This window comes from Hypanus sabinus, chromosome 21, assembly GCF_030144855.1.
Source record: "Hypanus sabinus isolate sHypSab1 chromosome 21, sHypSab1.hap1, whole genome shotgun sequence".
Lineage (NCBI taxonomy): Eukaryota > Metazoa > Chordata > Chondrichthyes > Myliobatiformes > Dasyatidae > Hypanus > Hypanus sabinus.
The window spans coordinates 32,636,460-32,655,217 of NC_082726.1; the positions used below are offsets into that span (position 1 = coordinate 32,636,460).

Below are 18,758 nucleotides of genomic sequence, written 5' to 3' on the forward strand. Positions count from 1 at the left end.
ATTCAAAGAGATTTTATATACTTAAGCAGTAAGAGAGTAATTAAGGACAGTGTTTGGCTTAAGTGGGAGAAAAAAGGCCAAAGAGATGGAACAATATTAATGAATATTCTACATTCATCATTAGAAAATAGGAAGCTGATGTTGCTGTTGCAGTAAGGGAAGTCAGCTGTAATGGTATGGTGTCTGGAGCACTGAGCAAAGAAGAAATTTGGCAGCACAGGTAGATAGGATGGTAAAGAAAACATCAAAAATGCTAGCCTTCATTAGTTAGGGCACAAAATATAAGTGTAGGGTAATTACGGTATAACTTCATAAAATGTTATTTAAGTCACATCTGGAAAATTGTTAGCAGTTTTGGTCACCTTGTTGTAGGTATGATGTTAATGCAGTGGAGAGGATGCACAGAAGATTCAGCAGGTCTTTTAATGGGATAGAGGGCCCGAGCTATAGGCTAGGTTTGTTTTCCTTGGAGCAGAGAAGGCTGAGAGGGGAAATGAGAGAGGGACACAGAACTATAGGTAGTAGGGTATCTTTCCCTCTTGGTAGCAAAATCTATAATGAGAGGATTTAGGTCAAGAAGTGGAAAGTTTGGAGAAGATAATGTATCAGGAAGAGTTTGTTTTCACCCACAGGGTGCTTGACATTTGGAATAGACTGCCTGAGCGGACGGCAAAGGCAAAGATGTTCACAACGTTTAACAACTATCAAGGTGAGCACTTGAATCACCAAGTTGCTGTAGTCATTAGGGAGACTTGGTTGGACACCATTGGCAACTCAGGATTCAAGGTTCAAACTTGGCTGTCATGATAGAAAGAGATGTAAAAGTAATGGTGCAATTGCATTACTGATCTAAAAGGATATCACAGTGGCTCTTAGACAGGACAACCTACAGGGCTCATCCAGTGAGGCATTATTGGTACAGCACAGACATAAGAAAAGGGCAATGATTATGGTTGCTCTCTTTTGTGCATGCTCGTTCCTTTACGCTTGCGCAATTCTCGTTGATCTTTTCCTTTAGAAATGGCCGATGCTGCTGCAGTCTCCTGTTCTGTTTCACTGGTGGTGTGTTGTACCTGAGTCCACGGTTCTTCAGTAGAAGTAGGCCTTGATTCTGTTCCAGCTTTGGCAGTCTTCGCGGTGGTAGTTTTCTTCGTCCTCTGTTTATGAGTCATAGCTTAAAACAATCCGGAGTAGTTTATAAGTAACCTTAAAAAAGTATTGATTAACTTTTCTTCACTTAAACATTGATTTATTAACTTTTTTACGGGAGGGCTGGGTTCCAGCGTCTCGATCCTACGTCATCACGTGACGTCCCCGGGCAATGATTATGATGAGATTATACTCCAATAGCCAGCAAAGATACAAGAACAGGTATGTTGTGAGATTATGGAAAAATGGCTAGTGCAGAGATTGTTGGGGCCGTTGCAGAGTTACTTAAAACATCCTTAACAATGGGTAAAGTTTCAGAGGACTGGAAGATAGCTAACATACTTCCATTGTTCAAGAAAGGCACTAAAAAAAGTTGGGAAATTGGGAATTTATAGACCAGTGAGCCAGATGTCAGTAGTGTGTAAATTACCGGAAAGCATTCCAAGAGACAGAAGATACAAGTATTCGGATAGAGAGGGACTAATTAGGAATACATAACATGGCTTTGCGATAGGTTATGCCTATTTAATATTCAAGAATTTCTGGAGGAGATTACCATGAAAGTTCATGAAGAAAACACAATGGACATTTTCCCACTAGATTTTAGCAAGGCCTGTGACAGTATCCCACATGGGAGGTTGGTCAAGAAGGTTCAGTCGATTGACAGTCAGGATGCTGTAGTAAAATGGATTTGACTTTGGCTTCATGGGAGAAATCAGAAAGTGGTAGTAGATGGTTGACTCTCTGACTGGAGGTCTGTGACTATTGGAGTGCCACATGGATCAGTTGTAATCCATATTAATGATCTAGATGATAATGTGGTTAACTGTATCTGCAAATCTGAAAATGGTACCAAGACTGGGAATATTTACTACAATTCTACCAGGACTTTCCAACTTGAGTTATAGGGAAAGGTTGAAAGGTTAAGTCTTTTATCTCTGGAACATAGGAAAATGAGTGGAAATATGATAGATGTGTACAAGATTATGAGCACCATAGACTAGGTAAATGCAAGCAGGCTTTTTCCACTGAGATTGACTGAAACAAACATATGGGTCAGGTGAAATACTTAAGAGTAACCCGAAGGGGAACTCCCTTCACTCATGGGGTGGTGTGAGTGTGGAACAAGATGCCAGCAGACCTGGGGGATTTGAATTCAATTGAAATATTTAAGAAAAATTTGAACAACGATATGGATTGGAAGTTTTTGGAGGGCTACGGTCCAGGAGAGGATTGGTGGGACAAGGCAGAAAAGCAGTTCAATGCAGAGTAGATTGGAAATGGGCCTGTTTCTGTGCTGTATGACTACATGTAAAAACAACAGGTAGTTAGAGTATGCCATATCAATTTCTCCAATATCGACTGGGACTCCCTTCATGCTGAGGCTTAGAATTTGTTAGGTGCATCCAGGAGAGTTTCTTGACACAGTATAAAGAAAGGGAAGGAGACAGGCTAGACCATGTATTGGAAAATGAGTTTGGTCAGTTTACCCGGGTTTCGGTGGTAGGGCATTTGGTGATCGTTAGTCTGCAAGATATAAAATAATGATGGAGAATGGTAAGATTGGACATTATGAGAAAATGCAAAATGCGTAACTGTGGAAAAGCTGACTACAACTGCAGTAGACAAGAGCTGGGTAGAATAGACTGGTAGCAGCTGTTATTGAGTAAGTCCACATCTGACATGTAGGAGTTGTTTAAAGGCCATCTGGTTGGAATTCCGTACCTTCATGTTCCTGTATAGAAGATAAACAAGGATTGCAAGGTTTGGGACCTTGGATTTTGAGTGATGTTGCAAATTTCACCAAAAAATAAAGCAAAAGTGCCAGTGAAATGTTTTTAGTGAGTAGAATTAAAATGAATTCCAAGGCATTATATGCATACATTAACTTAGGAGAGGGAAAGACCACTCAAGGACAAAGGAGGAAGTTAATGCTTGAGGCTAGATAAAGTAGTTGAGGTATTGACCAAGGAGAGGAATATGGAGGATAGCAAGATTAGGGAGGTGTATGCTGATATTCTAAGGCATATTGATATGAAGAAGGAGGAGGTGTTAAGATTTTTAATGCTCATTACATTAAATGAGTTTTCAGGGCTCAATGAAAGCTACGGCAGGTCACTGAGAGTTGAGGAAGAGATTGCAGGTATTTTCGTAGAGGTCTTTGTATCCTCATCAGTCGAATATGAGGTCTCAGGGGAATGGAGAATAAGCAAAGTTGTTCCTTTGTATAAGAAGGGCAGTCAAGATAAACTAGGAAATTATGATCATGCAAACCTTTCATCAGTAATAGTGAAATTATCGGGAAATATTCTTTAGGACAGAATTGACTCATGTCTAGAAAAGCATCAACTTATCAGGAATGATCAACATGACATAATGTAGGGGAGGTTGTATCTTGCATTGTTGATTGATGAGAGAGAGAGGTGAGAAAGATTTGCTTGACCATAGAAGATAGAAGTTAGTGATGAAGTGGTGTTACTCTGACTGGAAAGCAGAAATCATTAGACTTCTGCAGGGACCAATGCTGGAATCTCTGCTGTTTGTCAAATGCATAAATAATTTGGATAAAATGCAGATGCACTGATTTGTCAATTTACAGATGACACAAAAACTGTGAGTAGTCAGAAAAGTTGTCAAATGATTCAGCAGTATTTAGACCAGTAAGGAACATGGACTGAAATATGGCAGATGGAGGTTAATCCAGCGAGAATAAGGTGTTGCATTTTGTAAGGTCAAGTGCAAGTGAAGAATGCACAGTAAATGATAGGAACTTTGGGAGCATCGAAATACCAAGGAATCTTAGGATGTAAGTCCACAGCTCCCTGAAAGTAGTAACACACGCAGATAAGAAGGTGTATGCTATATTTACCTTCATTGCTTGAGGATTTGCATCTTAAAACTAGGAAGTCACAATGTAGCTGCATATAACTTAGGCATATTTGAAGTACTGTGCATAGTTCTGGTCATTCCATTCAAGGAAGAATGTGGAGGCTTTAGGGAAGGTATAGTTTTTGCTGGATATTGGAGGATTGGAGAGAGGCAAATGTTTGTCCCCTTGTTCAGAAAAGGTAGTAGGGATAGTCAGGGTAATTTAGACCAGTAAGCCTTACATCTGTGGTGGAAAAGATTCTTAGAGATAGGATCTATGGGCACTTAGAGAATCATGGTCTGATCAGGGACAATTAGCATGGCTTTGTGAAGGGCAGATCGTGTCTAACAAGCCTGATAGAGTTCTTTGAGGAGGTGACCAGGCATATAGATGAGGCTAGTGCAGTGGATGTGATCTACATGGATTTTAGTAAGGCATTTGACAAGGTAGCACACAGTAGGCTTATTCAGAAAGTCAGAAGGCATAGGATCCAAGGAGGTTTGGCCAGGTGGTTTCAGAATTGGCTTGCCTGCAGAAGGCAGAGGTTTCATGGTGGAGGGAGTACATTCGGATTGGAGGGTTGTGACTAGTGGTGTCCCACAAAGATCAGTTCTGGGACCTCTACTTTTTGTGATTTTTATTAACGACCTGGATGTGGGGGTAGAAGGGTGGGTTGGCAAGTCTGCAGATGACACAAAGGTTGGTGGTGTTGTGGATAGTGTTGAGGATTGTTGAAGATTGCAGAGAGACAATGATAGGATGCAGAAGTGGGCTGAGAAGTGGCAGGTGGAGTTCAACCCAAAGAAGTATGAAGTGGTACACTTTGGAAGGACAAACTCAAAGGCAGAGTACAAAGTAAATGGAAAGATACTTGGAAGTGTGGAGGAGCAGAGGGATCTGGAGGTACATGTCCACAGATTCCTGAAAGCTGCCTCACAGGGTAGTTAAGAAAGCTTGTGGTCTTAGCTTTTATAAGTGGAGGGATGGAGTATAAGAGTCACAGGGTAATGATGCAGCTCTATAAAACTCTGGTTAGGCCACACTTGGAGTACTGTGTCCAGTTCTGGTTGCGTCACTATAGGAAGAATGTGGAAGCATTGGAAAGGACACAAAGGAGATTTACCAGGATGCTGCCTGGTTTAGAGAGTATGCAATATGATCACAGATTAAGGGAGCTAGGGCTTTACTCTCTGGAGAGAAGGAGGATGAGAGGTGACATGATAGAGGTATACAAGATATTAAGAGGAATAGATAGAGCAGACAGCCAGTGCCTCTTCCCCAGGGCACCACTGCTCAATACAAGAGGACATGGCTTTAAGCTAAGGGGTGGAAAGTTCAAGGGGAATATTAGAGGAAGGTTTTTTACTCAGAGAGTGGTTGGTGCGTGGAATGCACTGCCTGAGTCCGTGGTGGAGGCAGATACACTAGTGAAATTTAAGAGACTACTAGACAGGTATATGGAGGAATTTAAGGTGGGGGGTTATATGGGAGGCAGGGTTTAAGGGTCGGCACAACATTGTGGGTCGAAGGGCCTGTACTGTGCTGTACTGTTCTATGTTCTATGTTCTCTGTTGCTTGAATTAGACAATATTAGCTAAGAGATGCCGGACTTACTTGGATTAATTTCTCTGGAAGATCAGAGTAAAAATATATGAAGCAACACACACAAAATTCTGGAGGAACTCAGCAGGTCAGACAGTATCCATGGAAATGTACAATAAACTTTTTGGGCCAAGATTCTTATTCAGGATCAGATCTTGGCCCAAAATATTGACAGTTTGTTCAGTTCCTGATAGGATACTGGATACTGCCTGAAATGCTTCAGTTCCTTTGGTATTTTATTTATGTTGCTTTAGATTTCCAGCATCTGCAGTATTTCTTGTGTTTAAAAGTATATAAAATTATGAGTCATAAATAAAATAAATAGAGATTTTTTTTCCAATATTCATTCCATCTCTGGCTCTCATAATATTATATACTTTTCCCATGGGTAGAAACATCAAATAATAGAGGGAATAGTCTTAAAGTGAGAGGGGAAAAGTTTAAAGCAGATTCAGATGAATATAATTTACAGAGACAGGTAGGTACCTGGAAAGAACTGCCAATGGAGAAGTCTGGCCTACACAGGCAGGAACCTTTCAGTCTCCACCCAGGTGACAGGAGTCAATGGCAACTCATTTCTAACTCATCACCGGCAGCCTATTTAAACCCAGCCTTCATCCACAGTCTTTGTTCACCTATCAAATCAGCCACCCTCAACCAGTTGTTCCTAGCCTTCAGTTACCCTGTTGCCCTGTTGGCTAAGTATCAATTCTGTCTTGTTTTGTGGCCCGTCACTATGTTGCAGTTTATTAACAAAATGTCATTTACTGCTAAATCTTCTCTGCTGCTATTCTTTTGGTTCAAACCTTCTCTCCATTTCCTGACAGAAGGCAATAGAAGCTGATGCAATAGCAATATTCAAGAGGGATATAGATACAGACATGAACAGGTAAGCAATGGAGGAAGACCATGTGCAGGTAAATGGGACTAGTTTGGGTTGTCATCATGGTTGTCACAGACATTGTGGGTGGAAGAGCTGTACTAATCTATGTGTGTGTAAGTCAGTGAAGATAATGGACTAATTTCTAGTAAGTGGGATTAGTAAGGATGCGCACTTGATAGTCAACATTGGCAGAGAGGGCTGAAGTGTTTCTGTGCTGTATAACTTCATAATTTTATGAAACAGAGTGTTAAATATTGGACTGGTCATTGATAGTGAAGGGGCGTGTATTGAGGGGTCTTAAAAAAAGGATGAATCTTCATTGTCAGAGAAAATGTGCTTCAGGATTTAAAACAAAAATCCGAGGAGGAATTCCTGGAGACTCTGGCAATCTTTTCAGCCTATTCTAGCAACAAGACTGGTGCCAGAGGATTAAATACCGTTGTGCTGTTGCTTAATAATGGGAGAAAGAATAAACTGAGTAATTATAGGCTAGACAGTATTGATGGACAAATTATTAGAATCACTTCTAAGAGATGGTACAAAGCAATGCCAATTAATCAGAGCAGGAAACATAGAATCAGAACAACCAGGCTGCACTAAATAAGCGGATGAAGGCAAGGCAGTGAATATTGTCTACATGAATTTAGCAAGGAACTTGCTAAGGTCCTGCATGGAAGGTTGATCAGGAAGGTTCAATCGTTTGGGATACTAGATGAGGTAGTAAATTGGATTGGACATTGGCTTTGAGGAAGATGCCAGAAAGTGGCAGTAAATGGATGCGTCTCTGACTAGAGGCTTCTGACTAGTGGAGTGCTGCGCGGATTGGTGCTGTGTCCATTGTTGTTTGTCACCTATATCAACAATCTGGATGATAATGTGGTTAACACAGCAGTAAACCCCAAGACTGGGGGTTTAGTGGACTGGGAGGGTGACTATCAGAGCTCGCAGTGGGATCTGGACCAGCTGAGGAAATGGCTGGTGGAATTTAATGCTGCCAAGTGTGAGGTGTTGCACTTTGGTAGGACCAACAAGTAGGGCAGTGAGGAGTGCAGTAAAACAAAGAAATCTGGGAATGCAGGCCCATTGTTCATTGAAAGTGACAGCACAGGTAGGTAAAGTAATAAAAAATTTTTTGGCACATTGGCCTTCACACAGATGAAATGTTATGTTGAAGTTATATAAGACATTGGTGAGGCCCAATTTGGAACACTGTGTGCAGTTTTGGTCACCTACCTACAGAAAAGATGTAAATAAGAGTATAGTATAAAGAGTATAGTGTAAAGAGTATAGTGAAAATTTATAAGGATGTTGCCAGGACTGGAGGACTTGAGTTATAAAGAAAGATTGAATAGGTTAGAAATTTATTCCTTGGAACATAGACAACTGAGGGGAGATTTGACAGTTATACAAAATTATGAGGGATATAGATAGGGTAAGTGCAAGCAGGCTTTGTCCACTGAGGTAGGGTGGGACTACAATTAAAGGTCATAAGTTAAGGGTGAAAGGTGAAATTTTTAAGGAGAACATGAGGTGGAACCTCTTTACCCAGAGGGCTGTGAGCTGTCAGCGCAAGTGGTACATGTGAGCTGGATTTCAGTGTTTAAGGGCAGCCTCTGTAGGTACCTGGATTGGAAGGGTATTGGGGGCTTTGGTCTGGCTGCAGGTCGATGTGACTAGGTAGTTTAAAAGGTTTGGCATGCACAAAATGGGCCATAGGTCCTGATTCTGTGCTGTACTTATCTATGACTCCATAAGGAAGGCCAATGAGGGTAGTGTGCTTGATAAAGACTGAATATGTTTTAGCAAGGCTTTTCACAAAGTCCTACCTGGCAGACTGTCCAATAAACTAAACACTTACAGGATTCAAAGACAAGAAATGAAGGGCAATAACCACAGTTGATTTTTTTATGGTTGGATGTCTCTCCCCCCTCTCCACTTTCTGAAGGGATCTCTCACTTCGTGATTCCTTCGCCCATTTGTCTCTCCCACCAATCTCCCTCCTGGCACTTATCCCTCCAAGCAGCCAAAGTGCTTCAACTGCTCATATACCTCCACCCTCACCTCTACTCAGGGCCCCAGACAGTGCTTCCAGGTGAGGCAACACTTCACCTGCATATCTGCTGGTATCATCTATTGTGCCCGGTGCTCCTGATGTGCCTCCTCTACATTGTTGAGACCCAAGATAAATTAGGGGACCACTCCATCAGCACCCTCACTCTATCCGCCAAATGCAGAGCTTGATGGTAGCTAAACATGTTAATTCTGATTCCCATTCCTGTTCCAACATATCAGTCCACGGTCTCCTCTTATGCATGACGAGGCCAGCCTCAGGGTGGAGGAGCAACACCTTATATTCTGTTTGGTGACCTCCAAACTTATGGTATGAATATCAACTTCTACTTCTAGTAAATAAATTCCACCCTCGCTCTTCTTCTTCTATTCCCCACTCTGGCCTCTCACCTGTCTATCATCTCACCATGAGCCCGCTTTTTCCCTTTCTCCTAAGATCCACTCTGTTCTCCAATCAGATTCCTTCTTCTCCAGCCTTTTACTTTTCCTACCCACCTTGCTTCACCCATCACCTTCTAGCTAGTCCTCCTTCCCCTTCTCACACCTTTTTATTCTGTTCTCTTCCCCATTCTAGACCTGAAGAAGGGTCTCAGTTCAAAACATTGACTGTTTCTTCATTTCCATAGATGTTGCCTGACCTGCTGAGTTCTTCCAGCATTTTGTGTGTGTTCCCTTGTACATTAATTGTTTAGACTGAATATATAGGATACAATAATGAATCTGCTGCAGAAAGATAAAATGGCTGTCAGGCTGACAGGAAGAAATGGATGATCTGGTCAGTCAAATGAACGTAATACATTTAGAGAGGTGGAATCAATGAGAAGGCATTGAACAGGAGGAAGGGATCTTGAAACATGTCCACAGATCCTTCTATGTATTAAGACTGGTCAATAAGATGCTTTCTTTAATTAGCTGTGGTTTGGAATATTCAAGCTGGAGATGCACATTAGAACTACATAAAACATTAAATAGCCTGCATTCTATGAGCTAAACACTATGCAACATCAAATTTCAAGAAAGGATGGGTGATTTTATTAGATAATTGTTAACAGAGGGCTCAAAGTAAGGAGATTTAAATTTAAAGTAATTTGTGGAAGGAATAGAGGGAAGAACTATTCACCATCGAGATAGAGGATCTCTGCAAGGTACTGCCTTAAAGGTGGATAGAGGCAGCCTCCTCACCATATTGAAACTGTATTAGGGTATGTACCTGTCTAGCCATAATTTGCAGGGCTACAGACCCTGTGGACAATGTTTTATTGACTGACATGGATGTGATAGTCCGATGGGCCTCTTTTGTTGTAAAATTGACTTGATTCTGCCATAGGATGGGTTCTATAGACTGAGGGAATACAATAAAGATTGGGAAGGTGGTAGAGATTTCAGGAAGGGTACGTAAGTTACAGATTGTAAGGGAGGAATTAATGAGAATTACAGATTACAGGTGGTAAAGATGGAAAAGTGAGCAGAACTATGTAGAAGGGGTTAAGCAGAAGGCAGGGAGAGAGACTGCATCAAGGAGGGGTTTGGATTTAAAGGCGAAGAGTGGGGAATATAGGAGGGATTAGGGAGAGGGCCCAGCAATTTTAGGAAATATTGGTGCAATATGAAGTTGCAAGAGTGGTAGTGGTGAGGGCTGAGAGAGTGGTGAGACTGGAGGTAAGTATATCCCCCAATTTGAATCAAAAGCATGACTCTAAGGGTCTGAACACCATAACTGGAGGTTGGCCCTTGTTAAATCTCCTCTTTTTCAGTAACATGACTCTTTTCACTCTCATTCTCTCTTTCTGATCCCACATTCCCTTGCTCATCCATTGTCCCCTCCCTCTTTTCTCCCCTTACTTCCCTTCCCTCTGAAAGGCAATAATTTCCTCCAGAACTCTTGGAATTTTCAGCTCTTGTCTAACAGTGCAGTAAAAATTGTTATTAGTTTGTGATTTATTTTAATTGCATGGTTAATCATGGTTCATATGTTTAATCACTAGACTACTCTAGGGTAGAGAAAGGCATCTAGGATTCCAAATATGTCGATGCACCATCAACAACTCTCGGAGATGGGAGGCAAACGATAGGCTTTTATTAGCTGCAAGAGACCACCAGACAACATCCTGGAGACTGAGGGAGGAGCAGTGCCTCCAACTGCCTTTATACAGGGGCCTGTGGGAGAAGCCACAGGAGCAGTCAACAGAGGGGCATATCCAGACAGGTATATGTAGTTCGCCACATATGTAAAATTGTAAAAGTATCGAAACCAAAAGGTAAAGCTGTAAAGAAAGCAACCAGAAATCTGGGATAGTTTTTCCAGAGAGAATGTATGATGCAGCTGGAAAATTAAACAAATGCTGGAAATACAGAATATAAAGGAAAAGTGCTGAAAACATTCAGCAGGTCAGGCAGCATCTATGGATGGAGAAATAGAATCAATATTTCATCTTAAACATCCTTTATCATGTTCACAAGATTTGTATGGCATCCTGCTTTCTGCACTGCACAAAACTCAGTTGAAACATTACTGGCAGGAAACACAGGTGTGAACATGGAAAGGATTCATAAGGATGAAAGGAGAGTGAAAATCAGAAAACACTGATGTTCTTTTCTCATGGATAAAAGTTGGGGTGGGTAGTCAGAGTATAACAATGAAAGAGAGGAAACAAAGATCTTTCCAACTCAAAACTGTCGTAAATAAATGAGTGCTACCATCACATGTCACAAGAGGCCAGGATGCTGGACCCAAGTGCAGGACACAGGCACTGAGGTACTAGGGGCAGGACAGGAATAACTAAAGGATAGAACCAGATGGGGAGACCAGGGTATGCAAAAGAGACAGGGCATGCTAGGTAATCCTGGGGTTCAGAGAGAGTCTGTGGCTAGGCAGGAGAGCTCCCTGGGCAGCCGCATAACTCCTGGACAGGGCCACCTCCCAGGCAGGAACACAGAGGCCCAGGCAAGACACAGAACACCTGGGCAGGTAGCAGGCACAGCCCATCAGAGGTGAGGGGTAGGAAGGGGACAGAGTCCCCCAGCCAGGCAACAGCAGTCCAGCCTGCTACCCAACTGATGCACCATCAATAACTCTCAGAGACGGGAGGTGAACAATAGGCTTTTATTAGCAGCAAAAAGGGAACACGACATCTCAGAGACATCTCAGAGGGAGGAGCAGTGCCCCAATCACCTTTATACAGGGGTCTGTGGGAGGAGCCACAGGAGCAGTTAGGAGAGGGGCATGTCCAGACAGGTATACATGGTTTACCACACCAACAGAGGCAAAGGATCAGAAGGGAACTTGGTCTGGGGTAACTCCAAGGCTGACTCACTGAACTTGAGGATGAAGTCATGGGCCCTCCAAGTCAGGACAACCAGAGCCAATCAGATGAAACACCTCAGAACATGGCAAACCAGCTCATACAAGGCAACACCCCAACTAGGCTCAGTCCCAGAGTCCCTTATATCCACCTACCAGCTGATAGGCAACAGGTGCGCCTTCTTAAGCCAAGATGATCCTATTTGGCTTAAGGGTGACAGGAGAGACAGCTGCAAGACCCGGAGTCTGGAGTACACGAACCGCGTACCAAGGCCCAGAATGCGGGCTCCAGACCGGAGCATAACATCACATGCATAGGCAATTCAGAAGAAAGTTACTCTGATGGGACAGGCATTAGTTACCTGGAAATAAGATAAGAAAATGAGGAGTATACATAAAAGGGTGCTCCAATACTTATGTATCAATACCTCCTCAATTTCCTCACTTGTAGACCTCAGTCAATTCAGATTTGTAACAACATCTCCACTATCACCACTAGCACAGCTGCACCACAAGGCTGTGTGCTTAGTGCCCTGCTCTACTCGTGTTACGACTATGGTGTTAAGTACTGCTCCAAAGCCATACTTAAGTACTGCTGATGTCCGTCAAATCAAAGGAGGTGATGAATCAACATATAGGAGGGGGATTGAAAATCTGCCTGAGTGGTGCCACAACAACACTCAATATCAGCAAAATAAAAGAAATTAGTTTTGACGACAGGAGTAGGAAACCTGAAGTTCACGAGCTGGTCCTCATCAGGGGATCAGAGGTGGTGATGGTCAAAAATTTCCTGGTGTCATAACTTCAGAAGATCTGTCCTCTATTCAGCACATCAGTGCCATTACAAAGAAGGCACAACACTTCCTCTCCTAGAAATTTGTGCATATTCGGCATGTCATCTGAAACTTTAAGAAACTTCTATAGATGTGTGGTGGAGAGTATATTGACTGGTTGCATCATGGCCTGGTATGGAAACACCAACAACCTTGAATAAAAAAGCCTACAAGAAGTAATGGGCACAGCTCAGTCATCACAGGTAAAACACTTCCCACCACTGAGCACATTAACAAGGAGCATTGTCGTAGGAAAGCAGCATCCATAATCAAGGACCCCCACCATCCAGGCCAGACTCTCCTTTCGCTGCTGTCATTGAGAAGGAGGTACAGGAGGCTTCAGCCTGAAGACTCAGGAACAGTCACTACCTTTCAACCATCAGGTTGTTGAACCAGCGAAGATATCTTCACTCATCCCAACACTGAACTGTTTCCACAACCTTGGACTCACTTTTAAGGATTCTACAACTCAAGTTCTCGATATTTATTTCTTCTCCTTATTATTTTTTTTTGCATTTGCACAGTTCATTGTCTTTTGCATAAGGGTTGTTTGCCCATCTTTGTTGTGTGCAGTATTTCACTGATTTCATCATGTTTCTTTGTATTTACTGTGAATGGCAGGGTGGTGTGTGTGTGTGTGTATTGATAATAAATTTACTTTGAACTTTAACCAGTTTCGCTGAAGAATGTCTGAGGAGGTTCACATGGATCAGGAACTCCTGCATAGGACAGTAGGCTGAATACCCTGCCTCTGTGCTGCTGATGATGCATTGTGATGTACATCAAAAGCACATACTTGTAACAGCAATTGAACTATTGCTCTACATCAATCCGTAGAGCTGAATGAAAAAGTTTCAAAGCACATGGATTTGCTTTATGTGGCATTGATCAGATCAAACTTCACAGCTTTGTTCTGCCCTGAGTCTCTCTGAAGTCACCTCCCATTCTCTGCTGATAAAGTAGGACAGTAATCGCCTGAGCTCAGAATGAAATGTTAGGAGCCATTTTCAGCGGGAACCCATTTAAAGCAGCTCCACCTTCTGGGGAAGCAAGAAGAAACTGTTCTGATGACATAATGTATACAACGACAACTCCAAAATCAATTAACATTTAAGCGTTAACCTTTCTCTTTGCATGTGCATCAGCCAGTAGTTGTCCACATCGCCGGTCTTAAGTTGCAGCATTTTCAACTTTCCTATTTCAGCAAATTAGTAAATTGATTTGTTATTGTCACATATACTGAGATACAGTAAAAGAATTTGTATTACATGCCAAACATACTGATCATTACAACACTTCAGTACAAGGAAGTAGCACAAGGGAAAACAGAACGCAGAATATAGTAACACAAACACGAGGAAATCTGCAGATGCTGGAAATTCAAGCAACACACACAAAATGCTGGTGGAACACAACAAGCCAGGCAGTATCTATAGGGAGAAGTACAGTCAACATTTCGGGCCGAGAACGAAGTCATGACAAAGGGTCTCAGCCCAAAACGTCACCAGTGCTTCTTCCTATAGATGTTGCCTGACCTGATGTTCCACCAGCATTTTGTGTGTGTTGCAGAATATAGTGTTACAGTTACAGAGAAAGTGTAGTGCAGGCAGACAATAAAGTACCAAGACCATTATAAGGTAGATTATTGGTGAAATGATAATCAGAAAACACTCACGTTTAATAAAATCCTGAAAACCCTAGCCTATCCATTCCATATGATAGCGGAAAAATATTTTCCCCCTTGCTTTACTTTTACCCTCACTGCCCGACTCTGCCTTGCTTTCTCTGATACTTTCTTCTTTTTGTTTCAGCTTTCTTTCAATTTTTTCAGTCTTTATCCATTAGATAAGAATTTGAATTCATTTAAGTCTTACATCAATCCCACAATGTGAGGGAGTGAATATCTTTGCATTATGACTCTTTTACAATGTACAGATATGTGAATTTCTAAGTCCAATGGCTTGTAGAAAGATGCTGTCCCATAGCCTGTTGGTCCTGGCTTTTATGCTGCTGTACTGTTTGCCAGACGGAAGCAGCTGACACAGTTTATTGGGGTTGGGGTGACTGGTGTCCCTGATAGACTTCCGGGCCTTCTTTCTGCACCTGCTGCTGTAAATGTCCTCAATGGAGGTAAGTCAGATCCACAGATGAACTGGGCTGTTTGTATCACTTTCTGCAGTGCTCAGCGATCAAAGTTGGTGTAGTTCCCATACCAGGCAGTGATACAGTCAGTCAGGACTCTCTCAATGGTACATGGACCGGAGGGTTTTAGAAGGATATGGGGGAAATGCGGGTAATTGGGCTCAGCTTGGTGGGCTTCATTGACAGCATGTATAGGGTGGGCCAAATAGCCTCTTTCCATGCTCTATTATTATATTACTCCATCACTCTCTTTCTTCCTATCTCTATTCCTTTCTCCACCTCTTCCTACTTTTCTCTAGTATCCTTTCTAGTTGTCTTCTTTACTTTGTCCATCATTCGACTCTATTGACCTTATCTTGGCTATGTTAATACAAAGTGATTAACTCACAGTTATCAGTCAACTGCTTCACTTCTAGATGGTCTACAATGTGTTTTTATTTGTTATATTCATTATCTGGTCTCTCAGAGCGTCTTATGGCAAAATCTCTTCCCGATGTGTCTAACATGGTACAATAACATCTTTTCTTTATCTGTTCTAGTTATTTTATCTACTCCAGCTCCATCCTGAGTGTAAATACTGTAGTTCTGTCTGTATTTACCACCTTTAGAAAAGTAATTCAGCAGCCTACCATCTTCTACTGCCCATCTAACTTGCCTGAATCCCACAGTGGCTGTCTCTTGCTGTGTGGTTTGTTTAATTAGGAGGGATTCAGGAGCAAAGTCTAAATTCCAGTTTGATTAAGCACCATTTCTAACAAAATGTCTCTCTATCTTATTTACTCACAGATATGGACAGCTCCTGGAATTCTCTGCCCAGAAACTTTTGCAGCAAATATAGAGTAGGCAATCACAAACTATGTCTATTAATGGAATATATACCCAATATTACGTAGGCCATATTTGTTATATTTCCTTCATATTCCTTTATAAAATTGATTGTAGATGCAAAATTGAGTGATCAAGTGTATCCAAAATTACAATGGGAATGGCAGATGGAGCTTAATTCAGATAAATGTGAGGTGTTGCAATTTGGTAAGAGAAACTAGAGCAGGACTTTCACAGTAATAAGTAGGGTCCCGGGGTGTGTTGTGCAACAATGAGACCTAAGAGTGTAGCTACCTATTTCCTTGAAAGTGGCAGTACAAGTGGACAGATTGGCAGGGGAAATGTTTGGCATGCTTGTATACATTAGTCACGAAACAGAGTGCATGAATTGGAATGTTATGCAGAAGACAATAGTAAAGTCCCATTTGGAATGCTATGTATACAGTAGTTCTGGTTGCACTCTTATAGGAAGGACATAATTAAACTACAAGGGGTGCGTAAATGATTTATGAAGATAGTATCAGGACTGGCTGACTCAAATTAGATAACAAGGCTGGATAGGCTGGGGCATAGGTGTGGTGAACTACATATACCTGTCTGGACATGCCCCCCACCCCCCGCTGACTGCTCTGTGGCTGTTCCCACAGACCCCTGTATAAAGGCGATTGGAGGCACTGCTCCTCCCTCAGTCTCCAGGATGTTGTGTGATGGTCTCTTGCTGCTGACTGCTCTCTTCCAGCTAATAAAAGCCTATATCTCACCTCACATCTCCAAGAGTTATTGATGGTGCATCAGTAGGAAACTAAGGTGTGACTTTATGTTGATTTATAAAATGAGAGGCATACATCAGGTGAAGAGCCTTGGTCTTTTCTGCAGGGCAAGGGATTTAAAAACGAGAGCACATAGGTTTAAAGTGAGTGGTGAAAGATTTAAAAGGGAGCTGAGGAGTGGGTGTAAAACTGAGGGTTGAGTGTATATGGAATGTGCTACTAGAGGAATTGGTAGGGGAGGGTACAGGTACAACATTTAAAAGATATTTGGACAGGTTCATGGATAGGTTGGTGGTGGGATGGAGTCACACCTCTACCAAAAGAGGTGTAAAGGCACTCCTTCCCTCCGCTAGCTTACCGGTCACCCTTGGGCAAGGTGTAGCACCTGCTTAGCCCTCTGATCGGGAACATGTGAAGTCATAGGAGCAGGTGGTGGATGGTCAGATGAGCAGTTGGTGCATATCACAAGTCCTGGTTACGTGACCACTGACGTCAGACAGATAATCTCTGAAAAGTATTGATAACGGCTGGGGCCACGAGTCTTATTAAAGCACTGCCCAGAAGAAGACAATAGCAAACCCTCTTCTGCAGAAAAATTTGCCAAGAATAGCCATGGTCATGGAAAGACTATTATCACCCATATCATACAAGATGTCACACAACAAGCAAATGAACATGGATAGGAAAGGTTTAAATACAGGACCAAATTTGGGAAAATGGAACTAACTCATTTAAGTAAGGACCATTTGGGCAAAAGGGCCTATTTCATGTGGAATAATCTATTACCCCAATGCCCTTTCCCAGGGCAGCAATGGCCTTTACTAGAGGGCATATTTATAATATGATTTGAGGACTGTATAGGGGGAAGTCAGAGATAGTTTTTTTTTACACAGAGAGTGGTAAGTGAATGGGATGCATTGCCAAGGGCGCTGGTGGAGAGAAACAGTAGGGACATTCAGATAGGCACATGGATGAAAGAGAAATGGAAGACATTGGGGAAGGGAAGAGTTAAATGAATCTTGGAGTAGGTTAAAAGGTCGGCACAGCATTGTGGGTTGAATAGCCTGTACTGTGTGGTATTGTTCTATGTTCTATGAGTCTACGTAGAAAATGTGTTGGATGCCACTGGTCTGTTGACAAGTCAGAGTCCTGACCACATAAGAATTGATGTCAAATTCATCTCTTTTTGAACCTGTCCTTGATTTTGTTACAATATACAATAAAAACTCTACCTTCTGTTGTCCCTGTTCAATTAAAGAGTTCCCAGATCTAATATGACTGATCACAATGCAAAGCTGAACTTTAGAACTGGCTCAGCTATGAAGCAAGATCTACTACTATGTTGACTCAGGCCTAGGGGGCCGGCATTGGGCATGATGATGGACTCTCCACTCCTCCCTCTCCCTCATCAGTGTGTTCAGTTCATCTATGTTAGCCACGCCACTGTCTTCTAGGAGTGTGTGTTGACCATAGTCTTGGGAGGGCACCCAGTGTTTATCCACCCATACTTGGGCTCCCATGTGATGACTAGGCTGGCAGGTAGCTCAGGTGGCGTAGACAGTGCCCTGCTAGTTGCGGTCTTCTCGCATCGGTGAGTCATCATAGAGTTCAACGTTCGTCATGTGCTGTTGCAAACACATGTCAAGAGCCATCCGGAGCATTTGTGTATAGCAACCATCTAGTGACTTTCACATAGTCTTGGTGAGTGTCCACATCTCACATCTGTACGGGAGAATGAACTCTATGACTGCTATGAAGATCCTCCTTTTGAGCCCTCTAGTCAAGTTCTATCTCCAGATTTCCTTCATGTCGTTCATAGCCCTCCATGCCAGTGCTTTCCATATCTTTATGTCCTTCTCTGAACTCATCATTCTTGACCCGAGGTACTTGAAGTCTAAGACTTTCTTAATGGTATCATTCTTTAAAGTCTTGAGAGTACCTTCCTAAGAATGCTGGCTTCTTGCTAAAGCAAGCAATTGTAAGAAGAACAAATAGAATTATTAGGAAAGCAAACAGGCTGATGTTGCATCAGAGATTAATAGTTTTCTCATAGGTGAAGGTCTTATAGAACGTAGATGAGTAAATGGAACTGGAGTACATATTGGCCATGATCTTGTTGAATAACACAGAAGGCTCCAGGGACAAAGGGGTCTTTCCCTGTTCCAATGGATATGGCACTCAGCAACAATGTAATTAGGTGGCAGCTCATTCACTCATCCCCTCTCAATCACCTATCTCACCAGAACAACACAGCTGTTACCTTCAGCGGCCAGGACGTGCCACATGAGGGAATGGGGATAATGGAGATGGGCAC

General features: G+C 42.3%; 1 long non-coding RNA gene across 1 annotated transcript; it reads left to right on the forward strand.

Moving 5' to 3' along the window:
* The first annotated feature begins 1,313 nt into the window (after positions 1 to 1,313).
* On the forward strand, positions 1,314 to 18,452 carry LOC132378928 (uncharacterized). Its single transcript, XR_009507240.1, has 4 exons — positions 1,314 to 1,371; positions 6,448 to 6,509; positions 10,559 to 10,779; positions 15,636 to 18,452. It is a non-coding gene; the product is annotated as an uncharacterized LOC132378928 (long non-coding RNA).
* The last annotated feature ends 306 nt before the right edge of the window (positions 18,453 to 18,758 follow it).